Here is a 27519-nt window from a genome sequence, read left to right on the forward strand (position 1 = left end):
CAGTTTATTCACCAGGCCACTGTTATCTCTAAACCCCACAGCTTCAGGAACAGTGACTACGCCTGCATCAACTTCCGGATGGATACCATTACATTCGAGTATAATATGGTCAATTGTTTCACTGGAGTTACCACATACAGCACATGCGTCATCTCCATTGTTAAATTTTTTTTTGTAGCTGCGTGTTCTAAGACACCCTGATCTAGCTTCAAATAGTAGGGTACTGCCTCTTTAGTTATCAAAGAAATCTTCCTTCCTGATCTGCATTTTTCACTTTCAGTATAATTCCACACAATTTTTGTTTTCCATCGAATTTATTCAATTTTTACCTTGTGTGTTTTTCACCTGTTTCTCGATGCTCTTTATTTTCTCTATCCTTGTGACTAGCATACTTACTAGTTAGTTTCCTAGTTCTTTTCCTCCATTGTGAGTCAACGCTTTTTTAGTACAGGTGTTTAAATATTTTAACTGCCCACTTGTTACTGTCCGATTTCCTCAGGCGTTCCTCATATAATATTTTACTTCGAGCTTCCCGTATTTCGAATGATGCCCAGCCCATATCTCCCTGTACCGCCTCATTTGTAGTTTTGCCGTGGGCACCTAGTGCTAATCGTCCAACGGATCTCTGATTTGTTTCTAATGTCGACTGTACCTCTGATTTTAGGCACAAAACCGCATTTCCGAAAGTAAGTCCGGGCACCATTATTCCTTTCCAAATACCCCTCAAAACCTCGTACCTATTGTATCCCCACAATGCCTTATGCTTCATTATCCCGGCTTTCCTTCGCCCTCCGTACTGTGAGCACCGTCACCTGGCGACAGATAGCGGAAATATTATAAAAATGAATAAAAGCTGATTTTAAGCCTGCTGCACTCGCTTCAGTGGTGCAAGGAATTGACACTACTTACCATAGCCCTGAGTTAATAAACGTGTTCGAATCTTGTAAGTGCTTAATTTTTTCTTTTTAGTTTTTCTCGCATGGGGTGTGTTCCTCTTTATGCTGCATAATGTGATCTTTTTAATTTTTAATATCCACAAAACCAGTCGTGAACAGAGCCACGAAGTGATTGTATGACAATGGTATTATTCAATTACCTTCACTGTAATCGCTTTCTGCCTTCAGTGAGCGTATTGTACCTTTAGGCTGCGTTCAGAGACACTTTTCGGTGATAATTCGCCCTTTAACCCGCTGAGAGGGAACCAGTGAGGAGAAAGAAGTTGCGGGACCCTACCGTTGAGGAGATGGAATTACGCGCCTTTGAAGGAGCGAGAGGCAGTGGAATATGAAAATTCAATTATTCTCGAAGAAAATTTGCAGAGCTTATATAGCTTGCCAATTCCGATGCCCCCCAAAGGTTGGTAAAGCCGTGGTGACATGAGGCCTGTAGTCAGATTACGACTGCTAAGAAAAGGAATAATAATTTAAAAATTGGGGTAATGCTTGCTGATTTAAACAAGTGACACAAACCATGCTTTCCGCTGCTTTCTTCACTAAACCAATTGCCTTCCAGCTAGCTTCTACAAAAAGTTAACATGTTCCTTACTGAACAAGGCCTTGATCGATAGTTAATAAGTTCAGCTTTACTGTTATGGGGTGTTCAAGTTATGCAACATTGAGCTCCATTTGAAAGGTGAAAGTGCTGCTACAATACATTGTTTATTCAATGCAGGATAGCTACGCGCCCAGCTGAGCGAAACAAAACCTTTGCATTTTTACATGGTCAGTCAGGCAGATAATTCGCTGAAAAGGAATATCTTCTCATATCTGGTTGCCATTCCGTTGTATGTTCTAAACATAACTTAAAAAGAGTCGCTGTTGGTCGGTTGGTGATTACCTGGAGAAGCCATTAGAGAAAGCGCTAAAACGACTGCACGAAGTAGGGTACCTAGAAGAGGATGATATTAATATCCTCGTCCTGTTCCTTGTGCTCGTTATGTTCTGTGTGCCTCTATTGTGTGTAATGTTGTTAGCATATTTTCCATTCCTTCTCTTCACACAAATAATATTGTTTTAATGCAAGGGGTTGTCTTTTTTAATGGCTTTTTTTCATGTGCAGAATGTTACTTCCTGAATGAATGCATCTACCCACTGAGAAATCAAATAAAGGCGGGGTTGCATATCTTTGAGCGGAGTAACACGTTACGTCCTGTACTAACATTGTAATTTATGCGTTCGCAATGTTGAAGTGACCTGATTTAGAGACACCTATTGTAATGTCGGCTGTCCCTTTCGACTCCCTACGAATGACTAACACAAGGTATTACCAATCATTCCTATCAAAGTTTCACCAAAATTCAACAACAAAAGTTATTTTATGTGTGCAATGTTTCAGTCGCAAAAAAGTCTTCGCTGAACAAACTCTCTATTTCATGGTGTTCCTAAGCTTCGAAAAAAAAACCTAAATTGATGTTCTACTACCATTTTGTACAGCTTATTCTTCTATTCTATATCTTTTGATTTTCACCATTTGCGCCTTCTCTCCTTACTTATTTCCATTCCCTCTTGTTTGAGTGGGAGTTCAGTTTGTTTAATCAGTTTTAGGGAAGGCATCGAAGAATGGAGCTTCGCACATATTTTAGCAGGAGCTCTATTCATTCTAACACTATATTAAATAATGTTTTATTCAATAAATTGAGTAGCGGTTGCTGATAATTGAGCAACCAAATCGCGATTCGTTTGGTGTGGGGGGCTACGAGGTGTTGTGTCTGCAAAAAATGAAAAAAGTACAGTTTATCATATTCAGTTATTTTTGAAAAAGGTATTTATTACAACAACTTTCAGTACTCGTTGCAGGCAGTGTCGTGCGCGCAGGTTTCATCCTTTCGTGGCGTTTGAATTCTTAGTTCTCTTCCCTGCCACGGTGGTGCCGCAGCTGGGAGGCTCCTTTGCTGTAACGTGCGATTTATTATTATTCATTCATTCTGAATCAGCAATTCTATATTAAGATATTCGCTTCTCGTTGCAAGGAGTGTTATGTGTTCAGGGGTTACCCTTACGCGGCTTTTGATCTGTTTGGTCTATTTCCTCGTCCGTGGCGCGCATTCTTCGCCTTCACGGGGGTTTGGTCGCAGTAACCATATATGAACTGAGACGTCGTAAATATGCAATTGTGTGCTGTGTGTAGTGCAGAAACAATAAAAGTTCTACCTACGGAGTCCTCATTTTCCTTCTCTTTATTTCAAACAATCATTCTACTTGTATTAAGATCGATATAAGACCCCACGCTTCGCTATTCTGGACCAGCTCAAGTGCCCCAAAATGATTGACCAGACACATACATGCACCAGTCACTTTCTTACACGTTTAGTTAGGAGCTTTCTAAGTAGTTTTCTGCTTGAAGTGTAAAGAAATAGGAACGTTATCTTCGCTTTGGGTTACAAAATACGCAAGTAACAGGTAAATATGGAGTTCGGATAGCAAGTGAACCTTTCGTATTACCCGATGAACTCTTTATAAGATGATTCCAATCAAAATGAAAAATATCATTGGCTTATAATAAAAGTGCTTCAATAAATATATGGGATTGCTAAATCTTCACCTGAACCTCCCTAACATTTTTTTTCAGCATAGATGGCATTTTAAACAGCAACCGAACTTGTATCTTTTCAGCTAACCAACACATTACCAATTGTGAACATTGCCCCTGTGATAAAGCAGCTAAGCTCTATTTTCGTAACCATGGATTCGGAATCGAATCCAATCTCCAGTGTTCCTCAGTTTAAAGATTTTCAGCTTGAGTGTTTAGGGACAATTTTCTACGCTGTGCCTAAGGAATGTGCTACCTTTCGCATTAGTGTTATTTGAGTATCTATTGGTATCTGAGTATCTAGTGTTGTTAGAGTTTGACCTACATGTAAATAAACTCTGACGATGATTTTTAGAGCGTTCCATGCAAAACGTGCAATGTGCATAATTTATTCTATAAATGTGTGCAATGTTTCGTGATAGAAAAAGTAAGAAACGATAAGAAAACTTAAACCTACAAATTTCTTGTAAAACTATCAACTACAGGTAAAATTTTCACGGGAAAATCTAAGGAACCTGATTTGGCGCCCACCCGTGGTGGTTTGCTGGCGCCTTTTTGGCAGCTTTTTTGTCTACTCAAGTGATCATGTTCTTATGTACGAGCTATACTTCCTGACCCTATTATATAACTTTGGTAGCACCGACAACCTCAACTTGGACACAGACTAGCTCGGTTCACTTGCTTGTAAAACGTTTTTTTTTTTTTTCCTGCATCAAAGAAGACGATTGTGAACGCAGGCCATATTTGGCCAGGAGCCCATTAATTCCAGGCCGCTGCAAGTGCCAGCAGCCTCGCGAACACGGCGGGTCAGGGTTTTTTGGTCCCCAGCCGACAAGCACCCGAGGAGGAAGGCCTACCTGGCCTGTCAGGAAAGGGGGATGGGAGAGGGGGATGAAAGCGCGGACTGGATTGGCGTGGCCTCACCATGTGGAACCTATTACAATGACTCTCTGCAAAGTGCGGACATTCGGGTTTGGCATTTAGGTTTTAGCGCGCAGCCTGGGCCAGTCTCCAGAAAATGTCGGTCTCCAGTTGTGTCAGAATGCCTTCTTCGGCCTTCTACAGCCCCTCCGCCAGAAGCGGCTACCATTGGTGCCGAGGTTCGCAGTCGTCAAAATTTTATCTGAACCATAGCAGCGGCCGGCCCTGCTCGTCATCGGGGGCTAGAGGTTGAGTGCAAGTCAGATAAGCGCTCGGGCCGCGGCGTTTGCCGCTTCGTTCCCTGGTAGTGCCTGATAAGTCCGCGCGCACACGAGGCGCCTAGGTTGAGATTTCACGTTGCGGGCCGCATTATAAAGCAAACGGGTAGCTAGTGTGACCATCTCACCGCGCATATATCTCACCATGCATTATGAATCCGAACTTTGATTCAGTTTAAGCTTCGTGGCCACATATGTGGGAAAATTTGGGCATAGTTTGTAATGTTTGTTTTTTTCTTCCTCAATGTCACTTGTACTGAAACTAAGGGTTTTGTTTTGTTCATCATTCAACCGCGGTTTTGCTTAAGAATCGAAGCAACAAACTGCCGATTCCGCGTTGTTTGAGAGTGTTGCATTAATCTTTAGACAATCAAGTTCTTCCCCAATTCAAATTGAGAGTTTTCCACAGCGGTGAGATTCGTGTTCGATAATTATCGAGCACGTATCGTCGCTGCCGACATGTCCAGTACTTAATGCGTCAATGTCAGGTTGGGAAATAATTATTCTGCAAGACCTTCCTTGAATACACTTATATCCCGAAGCCGTCACTGCAGCGTAATATATGGTGAGTGTGGTGGGATGTAGGTTCGAAGCAGGCATTAAAACATGTTGTAACACGTATCTTTGTGGTGTCCGAAGGATGCGTATGGAGTTAATCGAGCCGGGTGTGTCTTCAAATCTTGTTGCTGGGGCACACTGTGCTCTATACTAATATTTTGCACAGAAATAAAATTCAAACACTGCAGATAATATTCTATCTTTGGTTTCATGTTCAGGTCTGGTGCGGATTTTGTTTATTCCTTTTTTTTATTACGTTCCCTTTTTGTGACGAACGATCGGCCGCCGTTAGCGATGGAGAAAATTGTTTGACTTTTCTGACCGGTGTCAATGATTCCTAAATCCTCTTATAGCTGTAATTCTCGGCGCCTATAGCGTGGGTTATAGGAATATATTCAGGCAGGGTATTGGTTTAACACCTATAGTATCTCCCTCCTTAAACGACCGAGGCAGTGACATCTGAAATCGGCGGCATGAAAAGAAGGGTCAGGGCTGGCTGTTTAGCGGAATGTCTTATCTCTGCATTTTGAAAACGCTTCTCTTCAGATTCTCCGCTCTAAGGTTCGAGCCGTTGCTATAGTCACCGCTGCTGCAGTCAAAAATGCATATATTGCAAAAGAGATAATGAATACACAGCGCCTATTGTGCTTTTACACATTCGCTGACCTTCCCTGCACTGGCCCGCCCAATCTTCTGTATCTGCTCCGTGTATCTTTGTTCTCTGCAGTATCAGTTCATAGTGTGTGACAATATTGTTACGGACGATAAGGACGAAGCGGGCAGTGGCGCAGGCAGGAGCGCTCACGCTAGGCCCGCGAACATTCATTAAACGTCATCTACCATCGTCATCGGTCATGTTCTGTCTCCTGTCTTCATCGGCTTGCCGCTTCGTAACATTTGATTGGAGGTGCGGCGTACGGCATCCTCATCCTCACCTTGGAGCATCGAAGCCATCTTCAAGCCGGGACCATCACCAAGGGCTCAGGGACATCGCCGAGCAGCTTCACCCCAGCCCTTCAAGCCCAGACCTGAACAACTACCACCGCCCAGCCCCCAGCCCGGACCTGAAGACAAGGAGAACAGACATACCGATCAGAACCGAGATGAAGGACTCGAAAGACCCGAATGACCCGAAGGAACCGATGGACACGAACACGCAAAACGCCGCCCAAGCTGCGCGACGTGACCTCGAGCCATCGGTCCCAAGGACTCTGGTGACGGATGGTTAACAGCTCCAAGGGAGGCGGATCCCCCACGCAAAGACATCGTACCGGCAAGCCGTTCTATTCTTCCTTCTTCCTCTTCTTCTTCAAGCATCCAGACACGCCCATCATCATGCCATAAAATCATTAACATCGCTAAACTTCCTAGTCCACGATCGGGACGATCGCTCGTTGGCCCCGGGTCATGTTGCGGACAAGGAAGAAGAAGCGGGCAGTGGCGCGGGCAGGAGCACTCACGCTAGGCCAGCGAACATTCATTAACGTCATCAACCATCGTCATCGGTCATGTTCTGTCTCCTGTCTTCATCGGCTTGCCTCTTCGTAACAATATAATAATCTTTTCAGCATCGGAGCTCTTCTTAGAATACTACTTATTTGGAGCTCTGATGGCGGTAGCCTGCAGAGAATGACATTGCACCCAATTTTGTGCTACATGAAATGCATTCCGAGTTTATGTTGTAACAAGAACGCTATACATAGCTGCTCGCTAGACGCTTTAAGAAGGGCACCAGAATGTCGTTACTCCCTTAGGGACAGCGTAAATAAATGTGGTAATAAATTAGGAGAATGTGCGCTTGAAGATCATGATCAGCAAGGATAGCTTAAATTTCTTCACTCGCAATCATCTGCAAACGCGTAACGTTCTCGTTGCCCTTGCAATTAATCTATGAGCAGGCTTTTTTTTTGCATTACAGCCTTAGTAAGTAAAACATCGGATAGCCACGCAGCTGTTGAACCAAGCTATGTTCTTTCGCCAGAATGAGTAACGTTCCTGTGAAATCACTGCTAACAAAAACAGAAAAGCACTTCTGCCGAATTGAGGGTTTTCGCTTCGACAGTAGTCGAAGACTAGTACATCAGGCTATAGACTCTTGATGGCGATATTGCTACAATGAAAAGATGTACAGCTTTCTGCGAAGGAAGACAGTATAGCTGTCCTTTGTAGCTGAAGGGCTGCGCTTGGGTGGATGTCAATGAGTGATTACGCCCTCATTACTAATCTATTTCATCTTGGGGGCTACCCCTTAATATTAGGCCTATTTCCCTAGGTGTTGATCCAGAGGTCTCTCGTGTGGGCTTCAGGCGAAGAACAGATGAATATGGGCAATTGGATCGATTAAATTCACTTCACGTAATTACCTTAAAGAAACCATGTTAGAAGATTACATAAAGGGTGGGAAAACAAATACTTTTTTGATGTTAGTGACCATATGTCATCGCTGAAATGGTTACTTAAATTCTTTGGAAAACTTGAGTGGCAGGTTATGGCATCTACAGCGTGTGAAAGATCGTTCCAGGCCTTTGCAGCTGTGCGGTCGGGCCAGGCCGCACGCAATAAACTGTTGCACTGCCAAGGTAAAAAAGATGCGCAAAAGGTGACAGCGCGGGTTCTTTGACGAGATAGTTGGAGCGAATAGCTGACGCGGTGAGATATGCGGGTGGGTGGTTATTAAGGGTGGTGTGGAAAATGAATTGTGCAATAAAAATTCTGAACCAGACAACCAGAGGCAACGCGACGACGATGAGCAAGAATTGTTAGACGTGATTGTGATTCAAGAGACGGTACACTCATGTCTCGAAAATAAGCGGAACGAATGCACTTCGTCGCGCAATTTTGAGCTGATTGAAGTGTGCTAATTAGGTATGATCGGCGCAGACTCCAGATATCAAATGCATGTTCTGATGAGTGTAATTTACGCGAGAAGCTTAACATTCTCCGACGCATGTTTCTTGGCTGCACAATGCAGGAAGGTTTTGGAATACTGTAAAATACATACCGCTGCCTCAGTCGAATTAAAAAAAAGCCTCACTCTCCACTTTAAAATAGGAAATTACAGCAGCGCAAATGAAAAATTGAAATAATAGTTTTCGTAGTCCTCACGCCTATCATATTATCCATCAGCTACATTGAAGTCACAAGTTGATAATGGAGGCAATAAAGCAAAATAAATATTGCATTCTCAAGCAGTACCCGTGATTGTTGCTAAGGTAATGGCAGAAACTCGTTGGTGACGAGGCCGCATCAGGATTTAGAAAGACCCCAAGTAAACTCTATCGCAAATTATAAATGGTGACAAACATAGTATAAAAAATAGACAGTTCAGTGAAACATAATAAAAAAGCATAAAACGAGAGCGTCAAAAAATAAAGAATCGCCTGCAATCTTCGAGAAAAAATATAATAGAGTGCTAAAACAAAGAAATTCACTACATGAGATAGCCAGCGACAAATCCTGCAACATGTTAATATGCTGATACTTTCAACGAACAGTCAAAACTCAATTTTAAAGAATGTTAGACAGATGTGCAGTTTAATTTGTTTAACCTCACTATTCCTGCCGGTAAGCGTGAAGAACATTCAGGTCCTGTACATTTTGCGCATGGAATATGGTATTGCATAGTTTCAGCAAAATACAGTGTTTATTTCATTGTCTTTTGTATGGTACATTTTTTACTGAATTTTGAATGTAGGGATGCCAGCAATTTTGTAGCTCTCTCCGAGAATAGGGACATGACTCTGAATTAAATCAGGAGGTTTAGTTCAAAGTTTAATTCTTCTTGCGAACTAAAGCTGGTGGTTTAGTTTGATAGAAGATAGATACTTATTAACTTGTCACTCACCTTTTTGTTTGCCGGCTTCATGAATTATTCGGTATAAAATTTATCCGAAAGGATACGACTAATGAGCTTGAGAAGCATTTCTTGCAGATATCGATTTTTCCATCATAGCTTGTTCGCTCAATCCTCGCTCTTCATGTCGCTGTCAATTTTCAGTTCGTTCTTGCCTGCGGTTCTCGTGTGTAAACTTTTCTGAATATTCAGGCTAACGGAGTTCAAAAACATTTTCAAGTGAATTTATTTAGAATTCTCCACATGACACACACACACACACACACACACACACACACACACACACACACACACACACACACACACACACACACACACACACACACACACACACACACACACACACACACACACACACACACACACACACACACACACACACACACACACACACACACACACACACACACACACACACACACACACACACACACACACACACACACACACACACACACACACACACACACACACACACACACACACACACACACACACACACACACACACACACACACACACACACACACACACACACACACACACACACACACACACACACACACACACACACACACACATCAACTAAGTAACAACCGATGAGCGGTAGATCCTAACTTTAGACACGACATTAGATGTATGAGATTTCTAGTGAGCAGTCTCAGGCTTTCAAGCCTAACAATTTGCTTTCCAACGAAAGTTTAATTGAGCATGAGATTACGTTTCGCCTCCCGGATCCTAGCGCCCGAACATTTTTTCCGTGCAGTGGACTTATCAATCGTGCGGTCGATAGTAGTACAGTATGCAAATTTGTTTTCGCTTTACCGCGAGGCTAAAGCGCATATTGGAGCGGATTACACGGATCCTCACTTAATAAAATATGTTTCGTATCCTGCCCATCCTGATGCCATGCCATCGTCTGTCAGGGATACTATAATTCATAAGCTGCGATGATATGAAAGCGAATAAAAAGTACTAGCTTTCCGCTGTAGTGTGGCCCGTAAGCATCCGTGAACGGCAGAGCGCGCGGTACAAGTAACCCTTGCCTGTGCGCTCCTCCTTGGTTTTCGCAAAGCCTATAGTTTGTTTCGCGTCGAAGCATCAGTGGGCGGCGCTTTCGTATGGCCAGCTTAATAGGATGTATGGCTCACTCGTGGAACTGCCTTGTTGTCAACCGTACGGTCTGTGGATAAAAAAAGAAAGTTGAATTTCAATTCGGAGACTACTTAGGAGCGGAGATAGCGTATACTTGTACTGCAAGGGTGTGCGGCGCCACGCGCCGGCGACGATGGCTAAGAAGTTGTGAGCAGAAATTTGCTTGTGTCGCAGCAATTACTTCTATTAGCTACTCGGTACTGGTCAACGATCCCCAAGAAGGATTAAATACTGACGTTGCTTTACTCCAGTGATTATTATTCACGGTAAACACACATTCTCGCACACTTTTCTGACGCCGGTGAGCGCGGGGCCGGAGGAGCCGTGGTGCTGGCTTGGCGCTGGCGGCTTGCGGGAGGAAAAGCGGTGGTGTCTCCGGCCGGCGATTGAGCGAAATGCTGCTGTGTCAAGTGCCGACTTTCTAGAGCTTGGGTTACAAATAACTCTAACTTCGTTGATGCAGCTTGAGATACCGCATACCATCGAAGTGCAGCAGCAGACGAACGCCTTCGCCTTAGCGCAAGCACTGAGATCGAGGGTAGCTATTCAAGTTTACGCATCGTTTTTAGTTGGTGACAGCTTAAATCTCTTGCCTATTAATAAAAACGCACGAACAAATACGGTAAACATTTCAAAACATTATAATTTTCAAACATGTATGAGTTATATATCAGTGCCCTGCTGTCGAGGCTACACACTCACCTGCTGGATAAAGTGTAGTGAGTTCGCCAAACTTACTTCGCACCGAATGTGTTGTGCAGCGAGTATCATTAAAGTTCATAGTGTGACTTGATGCGAATGACACTAAACGCGAGTGTACTCGATGAAAGTGACACTAAACTTGCTCGTCTGACCGGGGTATAAGAACACACGCTTCGCCATTCTGGAGCAGTGCAAATGCCACAAAATGACTGACCAGACAGATTCATCTACCAGTCACTTTATTAAATATTTAGTTAGGAGCTTTCTAAGTAGTTGTCAGCTTGAAGTGTAAAAAAATGGGAAACGTTATTTTCGCTTTAAGCTAAACAACATGCAAGTAACAGGTAAATATGGAGTTCGAATGGCAAGTGAACCATTCAAATCACCAGTAGAACTCTTCATAAGAGGATTCAAATCGAATTTAAAAATATCATTGGTTTATAAAATTGTACTTTATTAAATATATCGGATCGCTACATCTTTACTTGAACCTCCCTATCTTTTTCTTTCAGCATAAATAGCATTTCAACTAACAACCTCGCGAACTTTATATCCTTCAGCTGACATACACATTTCCACTTGTGAATTCTGCCCCTGTGATGAACTAGCTAAGCTCGACATTTTGAAACATTATGCTGAATCAAATGCAATCTCTAGTGTTCATCACTTTAAATATTTTCAGCTTGAGTGCTTACCCTTCCGGAAATCCCATATCTGCTCCAGATATGCAACATATGCTGCCAGATACAAAAATATAAGGCAGCAAATAAGACCTTATCTGGGCCAGATAAGGTCATATATGCGCAAAATGTTGCCCTTATATGGCTCAGATTTGGCCATATCATGCAACATATAATCCATATCTGAACGGGTGACGGGACCTTATATGGCTTGATCAGGGACATATATGGTATCCTCGCGACCTTATGTGGCCTGATAAAGGGCATAAATGGCATCGTCATGACCTTATATAGACAGACCAGGGCCATATATGCCTGGCATCAACAGGACTTTAAATAACCTCATCGGGGCCTTAATTTTGTACGCGCCATAGTGATTGTATATCAGCAATTTATGGCTTTCGTCTACCATCTGCAAATATTCAATATTGGCATCATGTTGTCGAGCTTCAATTTTTCTACACTCAGCATGGCCTGCATGATTAGTGTTAATTGTATCCAATTTAGAAAATAGCTACGACTCCTAATATTTCAAATATTCAGCAGATTTCGCTGCACTATAATTATTACACCATGTGTTCCTTAATCCAGGAGGGCGCTGGGTTATGACTACATGCTCCTCTTTCCGTCTACTAACTCGCATTTTCATTTATAATGCGGCGGCAGTCCGGTGCACAAGCGCATGGTCGGTTAAGTTGAGCGATTCAAAATATCAAGAAAATGATGGCAGTTCAGTATACGGCCCCCTCCGAGATGTCTAGACGGTGACTAACCCTCAGAGGCAGCTGGCGGTTGCTACGTGGAGGGCCGCACTGGCTAGACATTCGTGTCTGTGCTGTTATCATCTGTTTTGGTTTGGCTTGGCTTGGCTGCCAGCTGCGACTGCGATAGTGGATCTGTGGCGCAAGTGTATAAAAGCGGAGTGCGAGAATAAACGGGGGTGATTGTCGCCGCTTGGGAGCGCGGTGTCTGGACTGCTTTCTCGGGCAGCGTTCCGGCGCGGGTGCGGCTGCGCCCCCCCCCCCTGCCTGGGCTAACACGACATGGTGTCATAAGTGGCCGTCTACGACATGATGTCAGATGGTCAAGAATCTTCTCACTGAGCCAGGCACCTTCCATCCACGATGTCGATGACGCCTTCAATACGGCTGCATGGACTGCAGCAACCGTCACCGCTGGACTTTGACCGCACGTCAGAGTGGCCGGCGTGGATCGAACATTTCGACGACTTCCGATATGCAACGGGACTCAACGAAAGCTCCGGGGAGGCTCAGGTACGAACGCTGTTGTACACAATGGAGAGGCAAGCTCGTGACATATTCAGGACGTTTTCACTATCTGACGACACGCCAAGAACTATGAAACCGTAAAGAAAAAGTTCGACGGGCACTTTGTAAAAGAGAGGAACATCGTGTACGAAAGCGCCTGTTTTCACAGACGCGTACAAATGCCAGGAGAGTCGGTAGACCAGTTCGTCACTGCTCTACACGGCTTGGCGGAACGTTGCGACTACGGTGAACTAAAAGAACGGATGATCCGAGGCAGACTGGTTGTCGGGCTCCGCGACGCAAAGCTCTCGGAAGCTTTGAAAATGGATTCTCAGCTCACGCTGGCTTCGGCGCTGTCGAAGGCTCGCTTAAAGGAAAGCGTCCAACAGCAGCAAAGTACTCTGCGAGGACAACACAGCCATCAGTCATCGGAAATTCGTGACCAGGACCCCAATGTGGACGAGGTGGTTCAACAGAGGCACAAGGGACGTCTGCATGGGCAACGAACGCCGGAGGTGCGGCAGTATGGGCAACGAACGCCGGAGGTGCGGCAGCATGGGCAACGAACGCCGGAGGTGCGGTTTCCTTTCTGCAGTGGCGACACCCACCCCGGGACAATGTGCCCAGCCAGAGCTGCCAAGTGTCTCCACTGTGGCAAGAAGGAACATTTCGCAAAGGCCTGCTTGAAGAAAGCAACGGCTTGCGCTCAGCGAAAGGTACGCGTTTCAGCGGTCAACCAGGAAACTGGAGAGCTACGCGTCTCAGCGGTCAACCAGGAAACTGGAGAGACTTTCTTGGGATCAATAGATGCATGCAGAAAAGCGCGATTTGTTCAGGTGCGCATAAATTCTGTTCCCATTTTTGCAAAGGTAGCCTCAGGTGCTGAAGTGTCAGTTTCCGGGATTATCAACGTTTCCGGGATTACCGTCCCGACTGGTAAAAACCGATGAAATCTTGCAAGTTGCAGGAGGCAGTAAGCTTAACATACTAGGCAAATTCGTAGCAGAGATCGCATGGAAAGAGAAAACAGTGTATCAAACATGCTACGTTGTCAGTCCGTTACGCGACGTCCTTCTAGGATTACCTGCACTTGAGGTCTTAGATATCGTGAAATTTGCAGACGCAGTCGAGTCGGGAAACCTGCAGTACGAGACGCGTTTTCCAGAAATGTTCCGCGGTCTAGGTACGAAGCCAGGGCAGTACACCATCGGGCTACAAGCTGGCGCTATCCCGAATGCCATAAGCGGTCCACGCAGAGTACCAATTCCCCTGGGGGAGTCCCTGAAGTGCGAAATAGATAAAATGGAGCGTTTAGGCATAATCAGAAAAGTGGATGGACCAACCGAATGGTGCGCCGGAATAGTTCCGGTAGTGAAGCCCTCAGGAGACCTGAGAGTTTGCGTAGACCTCACTAAATTGAACAAATGCGTAGTTCGAGAGCGATTTACGTTACCAACTGTGGATCAAGCTCTAGGGTCACTGTCGGGAGCGAAATAGTTTTCAAAGCTCGATGCCAACTCAGGCTTCCACCAGGTGCGACTTAGTAAAGACTCGGAAGAGCTAACCACGTTCTTAACCCCCTTCGGAAGATACTGCTTCACGCGATTACCCTTTGGAATTACCTCCGCTCCGGAGTACTTCCAAAAGAGAATGTCTTAGATACTAGGTGGCCTGCCGGGGGTCGTTAATCTCATGGACGATGTCCTAGTGTTTGGCGAAAGCAAAGCTCAACACGATGAGCATTTAAGTAACGTGATCACACGCCTAGCAAGGGCAAATGTGACATTAAACAAAGAGAAATGCTTATTCGGGGTTAGGCAAGTGCGTTTTTTGGATAACATTCTGAATGAAGAAGGTATTCGTCCTGATCCAGCGAAAGTCAGTGCTATAAAAGATTTGAGAGCACCCACAAACGTTACTGAGCTTAGAAGTATTTTGGGCATGGCGAATCATTTGGGCCGCTTCCTGCCACATTTAGCCCAAGTGACTGCTCCCATGCGTGTTCTTTTGCACAAGGATAGGGACTGGGTCTGGGACAGCAATCAGGAAAAAGCGTTCCAAGAACTCAAAGAGCTCATTTGTTCAGCGCAATGCATGGCTTTGTAGGACGCTTCGCTACAAACCACTCTTTCAGCTGACGCATCGTCTTTCGGTCTGGGAGCAGTTTTGTTTCAAAAGCAAAAAGGCGGGCAACGTAGACCAGTTGCATTCGCTTCTCGTTTGCTCACCAAAAGCGAGCAACGGTGCTCCTAGATCGAAAAGGAAGCGCTGGCGTCGACGTGGGCAGCGGAAAAGTTTGATGAATATATACGTGTTCTGGAAGTTGTTTTTGAAACTGACCACAAGCCCTTGGTGTCGCTGTTGGGTCACATGGCAATTGATGCTATGCCGCCAAGAATTCAACGTTTTCGTCTGCGCCTGATGCGATAAAGTTTTTCTGTATTATATGTACCAGGCAAATCGCTAACCACTGCTGATACTCCTTCACGTTCGCCGTTAGCTCGTACGAAAGTGGAAAGCTGTTTATCTGTCTCAGAGGTAACCGCTTACTCGAAAGCTTGTTTACTGGGTTTAGAAACAGGCGACGATTTCTTGAAAAGAGTAAAAGGAAAGCAAAAAACGAAGTGTTCGAAGCTTGCGCACAGTGTGCAAAAAAGGGTGGCTCAGGAAACAAAATGTTCCCTGTTATCTTCTGCCATACTGGCAGGAACGTGCATGCATTACATTGATGAACGGGTTTCTGCTCAAAGGTATGAGGCTTATCATGCCTCAGACCCTTCGCAAGGAAGCACTAAGCAAACTGCATGACGGTCACCAAGGCATCTCGCGATGCCGCAGTGTGGCTAAAGGTTCTGTCTGGTGGCCGGGACTTAGCACTGAGATAGCGTCATTAGTGAAACAGTGCAGCGTTTGCGCGATGCATGCGCCAGAACAGATCTAACCGATGATTGCATCGCCAACGCTCTCTTTTCCTTGGAAGAGAGTAGGGGTCGATCAGTTTCAAATTCAGGGACGGCAATATTTTGTCGTAGTAGACTATCTTTCGCGATACCCAGAGATCGCCATTCTTCCGTCAAAAAAGTCTGCTACCGTGATAAACCGAATGAAAAGCATTTTTGCGAGACATGGCATTCCCGAGTGTGTGATGACCGACAATGGTCCAGAATTTGTCAGTGCCGAGTTCGAGAAATTTGCAAAACTGTATGGCTTCCGTCATGTCACCTCGAGTCCGAGGCACCCCCAGGGAAACGGGGAAGTCGAACGTATGGTAAAGGCGGTTAAGAATCTCATTCTAAAATCGGACGACCCTTACTTAGCCTTGCTGGCTTATAGGGTCACGCCTGGAGTTTTGAACGTCAGCCCAGCGGAGATACTGATGGGTAGAAGGCTTAGGACGAGAGTCCCAATGCTGCCTTCGCACCGCAATCCGGGACAATGCTGTCTGCAAGAAGCGGCAGCCAAGGAGCGTAAAGTCAGAAAGGAGCAAAGCCGCCACTTCGACCGACGTCACCGGTCTAAAAATCTCCCTAAGCTGGGAACAGGTGATGTGGTGTGGGTGACTGATCTCCGTACCAAAGGTACAGTGCTCGGAGCAGTACCACAGCCGCGTTCATACCGCGTTCAAACGAAAAACGGGGTTGAAGTCCGTCGAAACAGGAGAATGCTTAACCGTCTCCCAAAAGACCGGGTAGATAGCGGGAACTACGAGTTTCCGGATAGTCAGGAACAGCCCAGCAGGACCGGATTGGTAACTGGAGTAGACAACCAATTTGACAAAGCTCCGGAAGCTTTGGTGCCTCTAACTCAGACGGAGACTGACGGTGGCAATTCTCAAGCTAGGATTGTAACCACGACCAGATTTGGCAGAGTTGTTCGCAAGCCCATAAGGCTGGGCGTGGACGACCTATGCTTGGAGTGACTGTGTTCTGTCTTGTTTTCTTGGGTGTGTTCCAAGGTTATTTTGAAGTGTATGCATGTAACGTTAATAGTGCTTGAAAAGGGGGATGTGCTGTTATCATCTGCTTTGGTTTGGCTTGGCTTGGCTGGCAGCTGCGACTGCGATAGTGGATCTGTGGCGCAAGTGTATAAAAGCGGAGTGCGAGAATAAACGGGGGTCATTTTCGTCGCTTGGGAGCGCGGTGTCTGGGCTGCTTTCTTGGACAGCTTTCCGGCGCGGCTGCGCCCCCCCCCCCTGCCTGGGCTAACACGACAGTGACTCCTCCTCTCCCGCGTTCCCCTCTTCCCTCTCAAACAGCGGCGGCCCCTGCCATGGTAGAAGAACAAATGGTAGCGTAACTCCCATAGAAGCCTGCGTGTCGACTCTGAGCGAGGCTTTAGTTTCCCAGCGCCCCCTGCGAACTGTGAGGCACAACAAACACGTGACGTTATTTGTGACGTCACAGGACGTACTTTTGGCGGGGAATTTGATTCTCTTTTTACTTATGAACGAAAAACAAGGCCAACAACGACGGAGGCAGAACGATGCTCGGATAAGGCAGAAAAATGGACACCGTAACTGTTCAGCCAACTTTACTTGACATGGACTTCTACTGTCAAGTTTTACGTTAACTGAAATGTTACGGCATCTTTAACCACCTTATCATAGCATCGTTCTGCCTCCGTCGTCGTTAGCCTAGTCTTTCGTCGCGCGTCATGTAAACGCATTCTGGGGCTTATTTCTTCGGGCACGTTTGTGAACAAGGGCCTTCAAGTGAATTAGGGAAGCACATGGATAGAACCACATGGCTTGAGGCATTTCACTAAGGGCATAAATGAGTGAAGCTGTGCTGCATATAAAGCCAGGCTTTATTAATTCACGGTTACTTACATAGACGCTTCACGACAATGAAAAATAAGTGTAGGAGAGCGACCACCGCTCATTCGTCACGGTCATGAAATCCTCGTGATAACAAAATGACCTGAGCGTAGGTCTCCAAACGAGACGCGGTGAGATTATAAAACGGTAAAAGATCTTGCTAACAAAGTACATATCAGCGTCAAAGAACAACAAAAACAAACGAACGGAATAACTAGCGCTAGAACGCCAACCTGTAAGAGCTTAGGTAAGCAATTCAAATTGGGATTGCTAGTATTTAGAAGTTATTGCGTCTGAGAAGTGAAAATATCTACGATATAGCTTCGCTCCAATAAATATCGCCCTGTTCATGATTCCTATATTTTACTCGCGCTTCATTTGCCACTGACAGGAGTCAATGTGAGGTTACAAATGTACAACTTAAGCATTTAACATGTTCATGAGAAAGATCCCATTGACAATAGGAACATCACTGTAATAACAGCTAAAGCACGTTCAGCGAACGTTGGTGCGCTAATACGACGCAGTAAGCAAAACACGCAGCAAAGGGAGCGGAACGGAAGGCTTTGAGCAATATGGGACACGCGTCTTGGGGGCAATAAAATCTCACCTTCACCGCTCAATTAAAACGTGCAGCGATACGCCGCTCATGCAGACGTGTATCCGTAAAACAAGCCACCACTTTTGCGACGTGCCTGGGAGGCCGAACCGAGCCGCCGAGCTGTGACGCAGCATTGTCCCATCGTCCGGAAATGCGCACATGCAGCGGCAATCAATTTCTCATCGAGCACACACAGTCTTCGCCTTGCTGTAAAGCTCTAGCACAACCAGCAGAATGAAATACTGACTGTTTAGTACAGATAACCCACTCTGTACGCAGCACGCAACGATGAACGTTGAAGCGGGGCCGATGACGCACTCATCCGCGGATGAAAAAAGCTTTGGTCTGAGCCATTTCTGAGCTTTGGGCAACTACGCAGCGGATAATAAGTGGCCGAGAGAGGCCGTTACAAGCAAGTTAAAATATTATTAAAAATGTGACACGTTTTTTTCTTACGCAAGAAACAAAAACTGCATTCATTCCTGAGCGCGAATATTATGTTTGCTTTCTAGTACTTTGGAATTCTGGCAGATCTTATTTTCTGTGTGCTAGTAATTTGCCTCACAGTTCGCAGGAGCCCTTATCATCGAGTTGATGCCGCTGGCAGTAGGCAGCTGCACGCGTTTTCTTCCAAGTTGCGCGACCAGTTGTACATTGACCTTGCCCCTGCGTCGCGGGCTCGCATTTCATCTCTCCTCCTCGCTGCCACGCTCTATACCGCGTAGACCGCGAGCTCTCCGTTTTGTGTGTGCTTGCTTCTTTCCCCTCCCCCTTTCAACTCCGTGCGCCTAAGCACTTGTCTCGTTCCTTTCGCGGTGGAAAACATCGGAGTTCGGTGCGGCTGGCGGGCGTGCTGCATGTTGTGTATGCTGGTGTGTGTGTGCCAGCGCCTGTTCGCTATTAGCTGTGTGCATGTAACAGAAATGCGACAGCATACCTGCAAGAGCTTCAGTCTGACTGTCGGCACAGAGGAAATTACTGTGTCCCATTGTGGGTGGAAACTGCCCCCCAGCCTTGGCAGCGAACCTGATGGTCGATTGAGCTTTTCGAGGCTTCTGCCCAGGGTGGCCCGGCCAAATCTTCACCATTGCGTCGGATCGCACGCTTATCGTGCCGCCTCATCTTCACGCCCGATCCCCAAAACCGTGAGCGTGAGACTTCTTGTCGGGAACTAGCACTTGCCAGCCTCAGGATATTGTTCATTTTATTATTTTGATAGAAAAATTTTCCAATCAGTAATTTGGATGGCAATTGCCAGTATGTGATATTTTTCCGTACATTTCGTTGCTAATTTGTCTTTCGCTTTAGCAATTTAAACAAATTTTAGTGGGTGGATAGGGTCCTTCGTTGTTTGTTATTATTATTATTATTTGCACTAGCTAAGTAGCTTCATGCTTGATTTGGTTTAAGGGCAGAGCTGTCACTGTCATGACAAATGCCATCGGACATGCTTTTTTCTTTGTTTTCACTCTTAATTTCGAAAGCAACCACGAGTTAGGCGCATTCGCTCATTTTGCACTGCAGTCTCTGCTCAAGGTAACACCAGTACTTCCTGACAGCCTATATGTACTTTGCTAAGGTCCCAGCAGTGTGTGTTTTATCGCCCTGCGGTTTAGCGGTACCTTTTTTGGGTATCGACAAACCTTTAAATTCCCTTTAACTCTTTCGCTACCGTGCCTATTCAAATCGATCAATCTGATCAACCACGGTTCAAATTCTCGAGCGTGCGAGCGGTTTGCAGGCACCTAGCGCCATCTAGGTTAGAAAGTGGGAAACAAACGGCGTGATCCGACATGTTTTGTTGTTTTTTTTTGCTTTTCGGTGCTTCTCCTGGCGACGTTTCGGATTGGCCAGCGAGCACTTCGAGCATAGCGTCGTCATCGCGTGCGGATGCTTCTAGAAAAGATCGCGTTTCTTATCAATCGAGCGCTTCAGGAGCTGATTTTGCGGATGCAGACAGCAGTGGTGAGCCAGAAGAAGATGTGGACGCATCAGATTTAAGCACCCATGAGAAGGATGCATTGAAGTCGAGCCGGAACATCCAGCAGGTATGTCGCTCTATGTGCAGCGCATATTTCGACTACTAATAAATAGTTATGAGCGGCTCAACATATGCTCAGCTATATTATTTGTTTTCAAGGTCACAACGTCATACAGACATCATTCCTTGCCAGCAGCTGTGAAGCGCATGCAGTTTTTTCCTAAATGAAACCAGGAAGTCGAAGTTGATGGCACTAACTTTTTTTTTGGTGAAAGAACAGTTTTCGGCAATACCCTCTAAAAATTATGTCATCTTGGATGCAAGATGACATAATTATGGATCTTGGATGCAAGATGGCGCCCGATGCGGACGCATGTGCGCGCTGCTCCCAGCCCATTCGTGGTAGGCAGCAATTTTTGCCGTGCGCGTCTTGCAAGCAGCGTTTTCACTTCAAATGCATTAACATACAGGCCGAGGAATACAACATCCTAATGGAATCCGGAGCCAGCAAGTAGAAATGTGTTCATTGCGTGAAGCGGCGTGATCCTTCGGCAGAGGGGCTTATCTGCGGAACTAGTAACACGGAAACGCCCCCCGAAGCGCAGCGCTCTTCCCTGGATTTTCAAGACTCGGATTCCGTCAGTGCTTCCTCGAGTGTTATTTTAATGCTACGGGAAATGGCTAGTCGAATGGATGCGTTGACGGATGAGGTGCGACGGCTTCGTGCGGAAAACGCGCTCCTGCGTGAATCTTTGAGTGGCCTGAGTGCATCTGTTCGTACCGCCAGCCAGTGTGAGTGTTCGAATTCTGACTGCTCGGAATCTCGCAACTACGCTTCAGCTGTGGCGGTAAATCTTCCCGCTGGAATGTCTGCCCCTCCTTCGAAGCCTCCTGCTCAGGACCGGAGTACTCATCTGCCACGCCCGTTGAAAGCGGTGAGCCAACCCTCTCGGCCTCGAGCAACGTTTGGCACATCTAAGCAATCCATGCTTAAAGTAGCGCCCAAACTACCGGCGAAGAAAAGCTTATTTGTTTCTCGCCTGGACCCGACAACAACGGCGTCGGACATACAGGAACTTTTGGCGAATACAATAGGTGACAAAGTTGTTACTTGCACGAAACTCAAAACGAAGTACGATACATATTGCTCATTTCACGTTTCTCTGGATGAGCATTTATTTGAGCTTGTGAACAATCCGGAAGTGTGGCCTGATGGTTGTGTATTTCGCCCTTTCTATGGAAAGCTGTGGTCCTCACGGCGCTTCGATGACCCTAACGGAGCTCTAGCTACATCCGAAAATGGCACAGGAAATTAAGCTGTATTACCAAAACACGAGAGGGCTGCGAACTAAAACGGAAGCTCTCTTCGCGAATGCATACGAATGTGAGTATGACATCATATGCCTGACAGAAACGTGGCTAAACTCATCATGTTCAAGTGCGTCTTATTTCACAGATGAGTATGCTGTCTTCAGGGCCGACAGGGTCTATTCTGACAAGATTAAATACGGGGGCGGAGTTCTGATAGCCTGCCGTTCTTTGCTAAATGCATTTAGGAGACCAGACCTGGAGACATACGAAGAATGTGTGTGGTTGGAAATTCCAACGTGTGACAAATCGCACTATCTAGTTGGCTGTTACTACTTTCCACCAAATTCTGCTCCTAACGTTTTTACCGATCATTTCTTAGATATTGGGGAAAAAATCGATTTTTCGAAATACAAGGTTCACATTTACGGAGACTTTAATCTTCCTAAGGTCGATTTGTCCACTGGTTTGGTCACTAGTGACTGCACAGCAACTCGAGAAAAAGCCGAATGTTTAATTGATTTTAGTAATTTCCATGGTTTACATCAATGCAATGCAATGAAGAACTGTGCTGGAAACATTTTAGACCTAATTTTATCTAATGTGCCTCTTTTCGGCGTGCAAGCGGTGCGCGATCCTCTTGTTCTGATAGACAAATATCATTACCCGTTTACCTTGTCGTTCTTTTTGTCTTTTCGTCCAGTGCGTGAGATGGTGCCAGAAAAATTTAGATACGCGTATGGCAATTACCTGAAGCTGTACAACGATCTTCAGGCCTACGACTGGTCTGAATTGCTTGAGATTGATGATGTAAACACAGGCGTCGAGCTACTTACATCAGTTGTACAGGGTATAATGAGAACGTGTATACCACGCCGTAAATCGAAGAAGTGTAGATTTCCTTGCTGGTTCTCGCTCGATTTGAGACATTACTTGAAGAAAAAACAGAAGTATCATAAACTCTACGTGAAATCAGAAAGTGAGTATTGGTACCAAAGATATTCATTGTGCAGAAAAATTGTGAAAAAACTGATTGCACGTGATGAAGCCGAGTACCACAAACTTCTTGAACAGAACTTCAAAAAGGAACCAAACAGTTTTTGGGATTTTGTGCGCAAGCAACGAAATGATAAGGTTAGTGCTGCTGTGATAAAGACGCGCGATGGTATCTGTTTTAAACCTCAAGATGTGTGCCAAGCTTTTGCTGATCACTTCAGCTCTTGTTTTGTGCGCCATGATAACGCACCAGCTCGTATCACTTCTGAAGACAGCGCTGACTGTTTGGCTTATGATAATGTTACCGAGCATGAGGGTCTTTTGGCGATTCAGAAACTTAAGCCAAAACTTTCAACAGGAGTTGATGAAATTCCCAGCTTCATAATCAAAGGATGCGCTGACATTTTTGCCCCTGTTTTAGCACATTTGTTCAACTTATCATTGCGAACTGGTGTTTTTTCTTGTCATTGGAAATTGTCAGTAGTTGTTCCTGTATTCAAGTCTGGCGATGCTTGTGATGTGAACAACTTTCGACCTGTGTCACTGATTTGTTCTTTTGCGAAAGTTTTTGAAATGGTTATGTACGAACGCATGAGCTCATACTTCAAGCAGAAGATCTCAATTCTGCAGCACGGGTTTTTAAAAGGTCGATCTGTGGAAACGAATTTATGCAGCTTTCTTGATTATACTGGCCCACATGTATTTAATCGCGGTCAGGTAGACGCAGTCTACTTTGACATGACTAAAGCTTTCGATACGGTTTCCCATGAGGTACTTCTGATGAAGATGGAAAGATACGGACTTTGCCCCATGTACTGTAGGTGGCTCAAAAGCTGCCTTGGCAGCCGCCGTAACATGGTCCGATTTTCCGGCTGTGTGTCCAACGAATTTCTATCATCTTCGGGGGTGCCTCAAGGCTCCAACTTAGGACCGTTGTTGTTTTTAGTGTTTGTTAATGATTTGCCGTTACATGTCAAGGACTCGAAAATTTTGCTCTTCGCAGATGATTTCAAATTATTCCGTAATATTGGAGATATTGAGGACTGCCGCCAATTGCAAGCTGACATTAACAACATCGAGAAATGGTGCTTGTTGAATCGCTTAAAGCTGAATATTAAGAAGACTTCCGTCTTGTCTTTAACTAGGAAACGCGATGCAGTTGTGTTTGATTATACACTTTTGGCGGGTCAGATTTCTCGTGTGGCCCATGTACGAGACCTTGGTGTTGTTGTTGATTCAAGGCTTGATTTTAGATTGCATGTAAATTCAATTGTGTTAAGCGCATTGCAACATATCGGTCTTATCTCTAGACTAACAAAAAAATTTCAACGGCACGAATGTCTACGCACTCTATATTGTGCCCTTGTGAGACCGCGTCTTGAGTTCGCGTCAGTGGCCTGGAATAACTTATCTGCCACCTATTGCGCAAAAATTGAAAATGTCCAGCGTAAGTTCATACGCATCTTTTATGACAGATATATTGGACGCCGCCGTTTTTACGACTACGATTCTCTCTTGGCAGACCTCAAAATGTGTACTCTTGGCGACAGGCGACTCATACGTGACATGCAGTTTTTGCAAAAAATTGTGCGTGGTTTTATTAACTGTGAGACCTTACTGATGTCACTGAATTTTTGTGTGCCGCATGCAAAGGCTGCAAAATGTTCTGACACATTTTATCCAGATTTGCACGCCAACTGTCCAATGACTCGTATACAAAGCTTGTATAACAAAACGTTTATTGACACGGACATATTTGCCTAATTGTTGTTTTCATGCCTGGTTTTAAATGTTCTTAAGTGTTCTGATGTATCTGACCTAGTGTGCGCTCCTTTAGGCCACTTGGCTGTTGAGGCACACTCAAATAAACATTATCTATCTATCTATCTATCTATCTATCTATCTATCTATCTATCTATCTATCTATCTATCTATCTATCTATCTATCTATCTATCTATCTATCTATCTATCTATCTATCTATCTATCTATCTATCTATCTATCTATCTATCTATCTATCTATCTATCTATCTATCTATCTATCTATCTATCTATCTATCTATCTATCTATCTATCTATCTATCTATCTATCTATCTATCTATCTATCTATCTATCTATCTATCTATCTATCTATCTATCTATCTATCTATCTATCTATCTATCTATCTATCTATCTATCTATCTATCTATCTATCTATCTATCTATCTATCTATCTATCTATCTATCTATCTATCTATCTATCTATCTATCTATCTATCTATCTATCTATCTATCTATCTATCTATCTATCTATCTATCTATCTATCTATCTATCTATCTATCTATCTATCTATCTATCTATCTATCTATCTATCTATCTATCTATCTATCTATCTATCTATCTCTCTATCTCTCTATCTATCTATCTATCTATCTATCTATCTATCTATCTATCTATCTTTTTATGACAAAATTAGCTACAGAATGTATACCTTCAAATTTTTCCACGCTTGGTATATTTAAAGTTTTGCTCTTTTTCTTCAATGAGAATGATGTCCTCACTGTACAGATTTTTAAATTATAAACATTATGCTTACTAATTTGTCTAATAAATATATTTGTAATGTTTATGCTATTGAATAGAACATTCTTTTAGCTACATTTTGATACCAAGCAATGTAAATAAGGCATTAGTGTCTAGTCGCCAAAAAATATTTCCTTCTACCTAGTAAAAACTGCCCTTTTTCCCGTGGTAGCGAGAGTTAAATAGTCTTGTTCAATTATTAGCCGTTTATTTTATTTAGCTTCGCAAGTAAACCAGCTAAAACTAAAAGCATTTACTGGTTAAAGCTCTGTGTGTGAAAGAGTAGAATAAAAATGTAATATCTAATTTAATAGGTTAATGTCTCACTTTAGCTTCTCGTGTAGACATTATTCTGTTCAGATATCCCATTAGTTTGTTTTAGTATCGCGCCTAATCTCAATATTTACTAATGGACGAGCATGTCTTTGACCCTCGGTATACACACGTAATTCAGACCCTTCTTTGAGCGATTCCATATAGGCAGGGAAAAAAGAAAACCTGTGGTTTCAAAGCTATTTTCCTGTAAGGTTTGAAATAAAAGGGGAAATTCAGGTTTCCCTGGGCAAACTTGATTGAGCGTGCGTTTAGCTGGGATACTGAAACTGTCTTGTGTGTGTTGCAATAAAGTGTTATGTTGATATGCAGATATATAGACCTATAGTTCAAAACCTACATGCCATGCGGGCTAGATCTTTAAATCAGGAATTGGGTTGATAAGGCATATCTAACCAAATATGCCTTATCTGGTACTCGAAATCAGGAATTGGGCAGATCAGGCATATACAACCAGATATGCCTTATCTGGTACTCGAAATCAAGAATTGTGCAGATATGCCTTATCTGGCATAGATCTGTCCTAATTAACCCCATCTGTCCAATCTCTGATATAACTGATCTGGATTATTTTTATAAGTCCAGATATGGCATTTCCGTAAGGGTAAGGACAATTTTTTACTTCGTGCTTAAGCAATGTGCTACCTTTAGCATTAGTGTTATCTTAGTATCAAGTGTTGTTAGAGTGTGCCCTACATGTAAATCAGCTCTTCCGATCATTTTAAAGCGGTCCATACATATTGTGCAATGCGCATAATTTATTGCACGAATGTGTGCAATGTTTCATAATATATTGAAAAAAGCAAGAAACGATAAGAAAACATCAATGTACAAATTACTTTTAAAATTATCAACTGAAGCTAAAATTGTGCTATAAAAAGCCAAGAAATCTTTGCTGGCGCCCACCAGTGGTGGCTTGGTAGCGCCTTTTTGTCAGATTTTTTGTCTACCCAAATATACATGGTGTTATGGGCGAGCTATATTTCCTCGCCTTATTACATAATTTTGATAGCACCGACAACCTCAGCTTGTGCACAGACTATCTCGGTTCACTTGCTTGTGAAACGTTTTATTTCCTACATCACAGAGGACGATGGTGATACCCGGCCTCAGTTGGCCAGCAGCCCCAGTCCAGGCCACCGCAAGTGCCAGTAGCCGGTTGAGCACGATAGTTCAGGGCCTTTGGGCCCCACCGATGAGCACGCGAGATGTATATAACTTTTTGTGAAAAGTCTCAGGCTCTCAAGTCTAACAAATTGCTTTGGAATGACTGTGTGAAAGCGCATAAGATTACTCTTCGCCAGCCGTCTCCTGGCGCCCGAACATCATTTCCTTGCTTTGAACCTAGCAATCGTGATGTCGATAGTAGTACAGCATGCAAATTTACTCGTACTTTTTCGCGAGGCAAAAGCGCATATGGCGGCGACTTTCACGAATACTCGCTCAATAGAATATGATTTGTATCCAGCCCATTTTGATGCCGCATATCCTGATCAGGGATACGATATTTGAGAAGCCGCGAGGGTATGAAAGGGAATAATAAATAACCTGAATTGCGTTTCATCTACTTCATTTTCAAATAATTTTCAGTGCGAAGAAATGTGATGCCAGGCAACAACCTTGTGCCGAAGTCATGCAGTGTGGAAGTTATTCTTGGTCGATCCTTCACTGGGGTGCTGACTGAGGCAGATGTGAATGTGAGACGGTAAGCAACGCCACAAAGTAGGCTGTGTGCGAACACTTCGGCACGCTCCCACATCATCTAGGTACTGAAACCACCTGCCGGCTTTGGGCGTCACAGCTCGTATTTGGTCTGTTATGGATGAAAGGTTTCGTCGCTGTTGAGAGCTGAGTATATATGTTCCCCTGTAGACTGCTGCTGTCACAAATGCCTTAGCTTTTTGGCTGCCTAGACGTTTAACGAAACGATTCATTGGGTATTTATACAGCTCAATTTTTTGTTCCATATTGCAGTT

The 27519-nt window shown here is 44.4% G+C and overlaps 1 pseudogene; it reads left to right on the top strand.

Moving 5' to 3' along the window:
- LOC146189255 (uncharacterized) overlaps positions 1–27519 on the top strand; it is a 160048-nt pseudogene that overhangs the window by 21758 nt on the left and 110771 nt on the right.

Source organism: Amblyomma maculatum, chromosome 5 (assembly GCF_055883805.1).
Source record: "Amblyomma maculatum isolate TAMU_Amacu chromosome 5, ASM5588380v1, whole genome shotgun sequence".
NCBI classification, from domain to species: Eukaryota; Metazoa; Arthropoda; class Arachnida; order Ixodida; family Ixodidae; genus Amblyomma; species Amblyomma maculatum.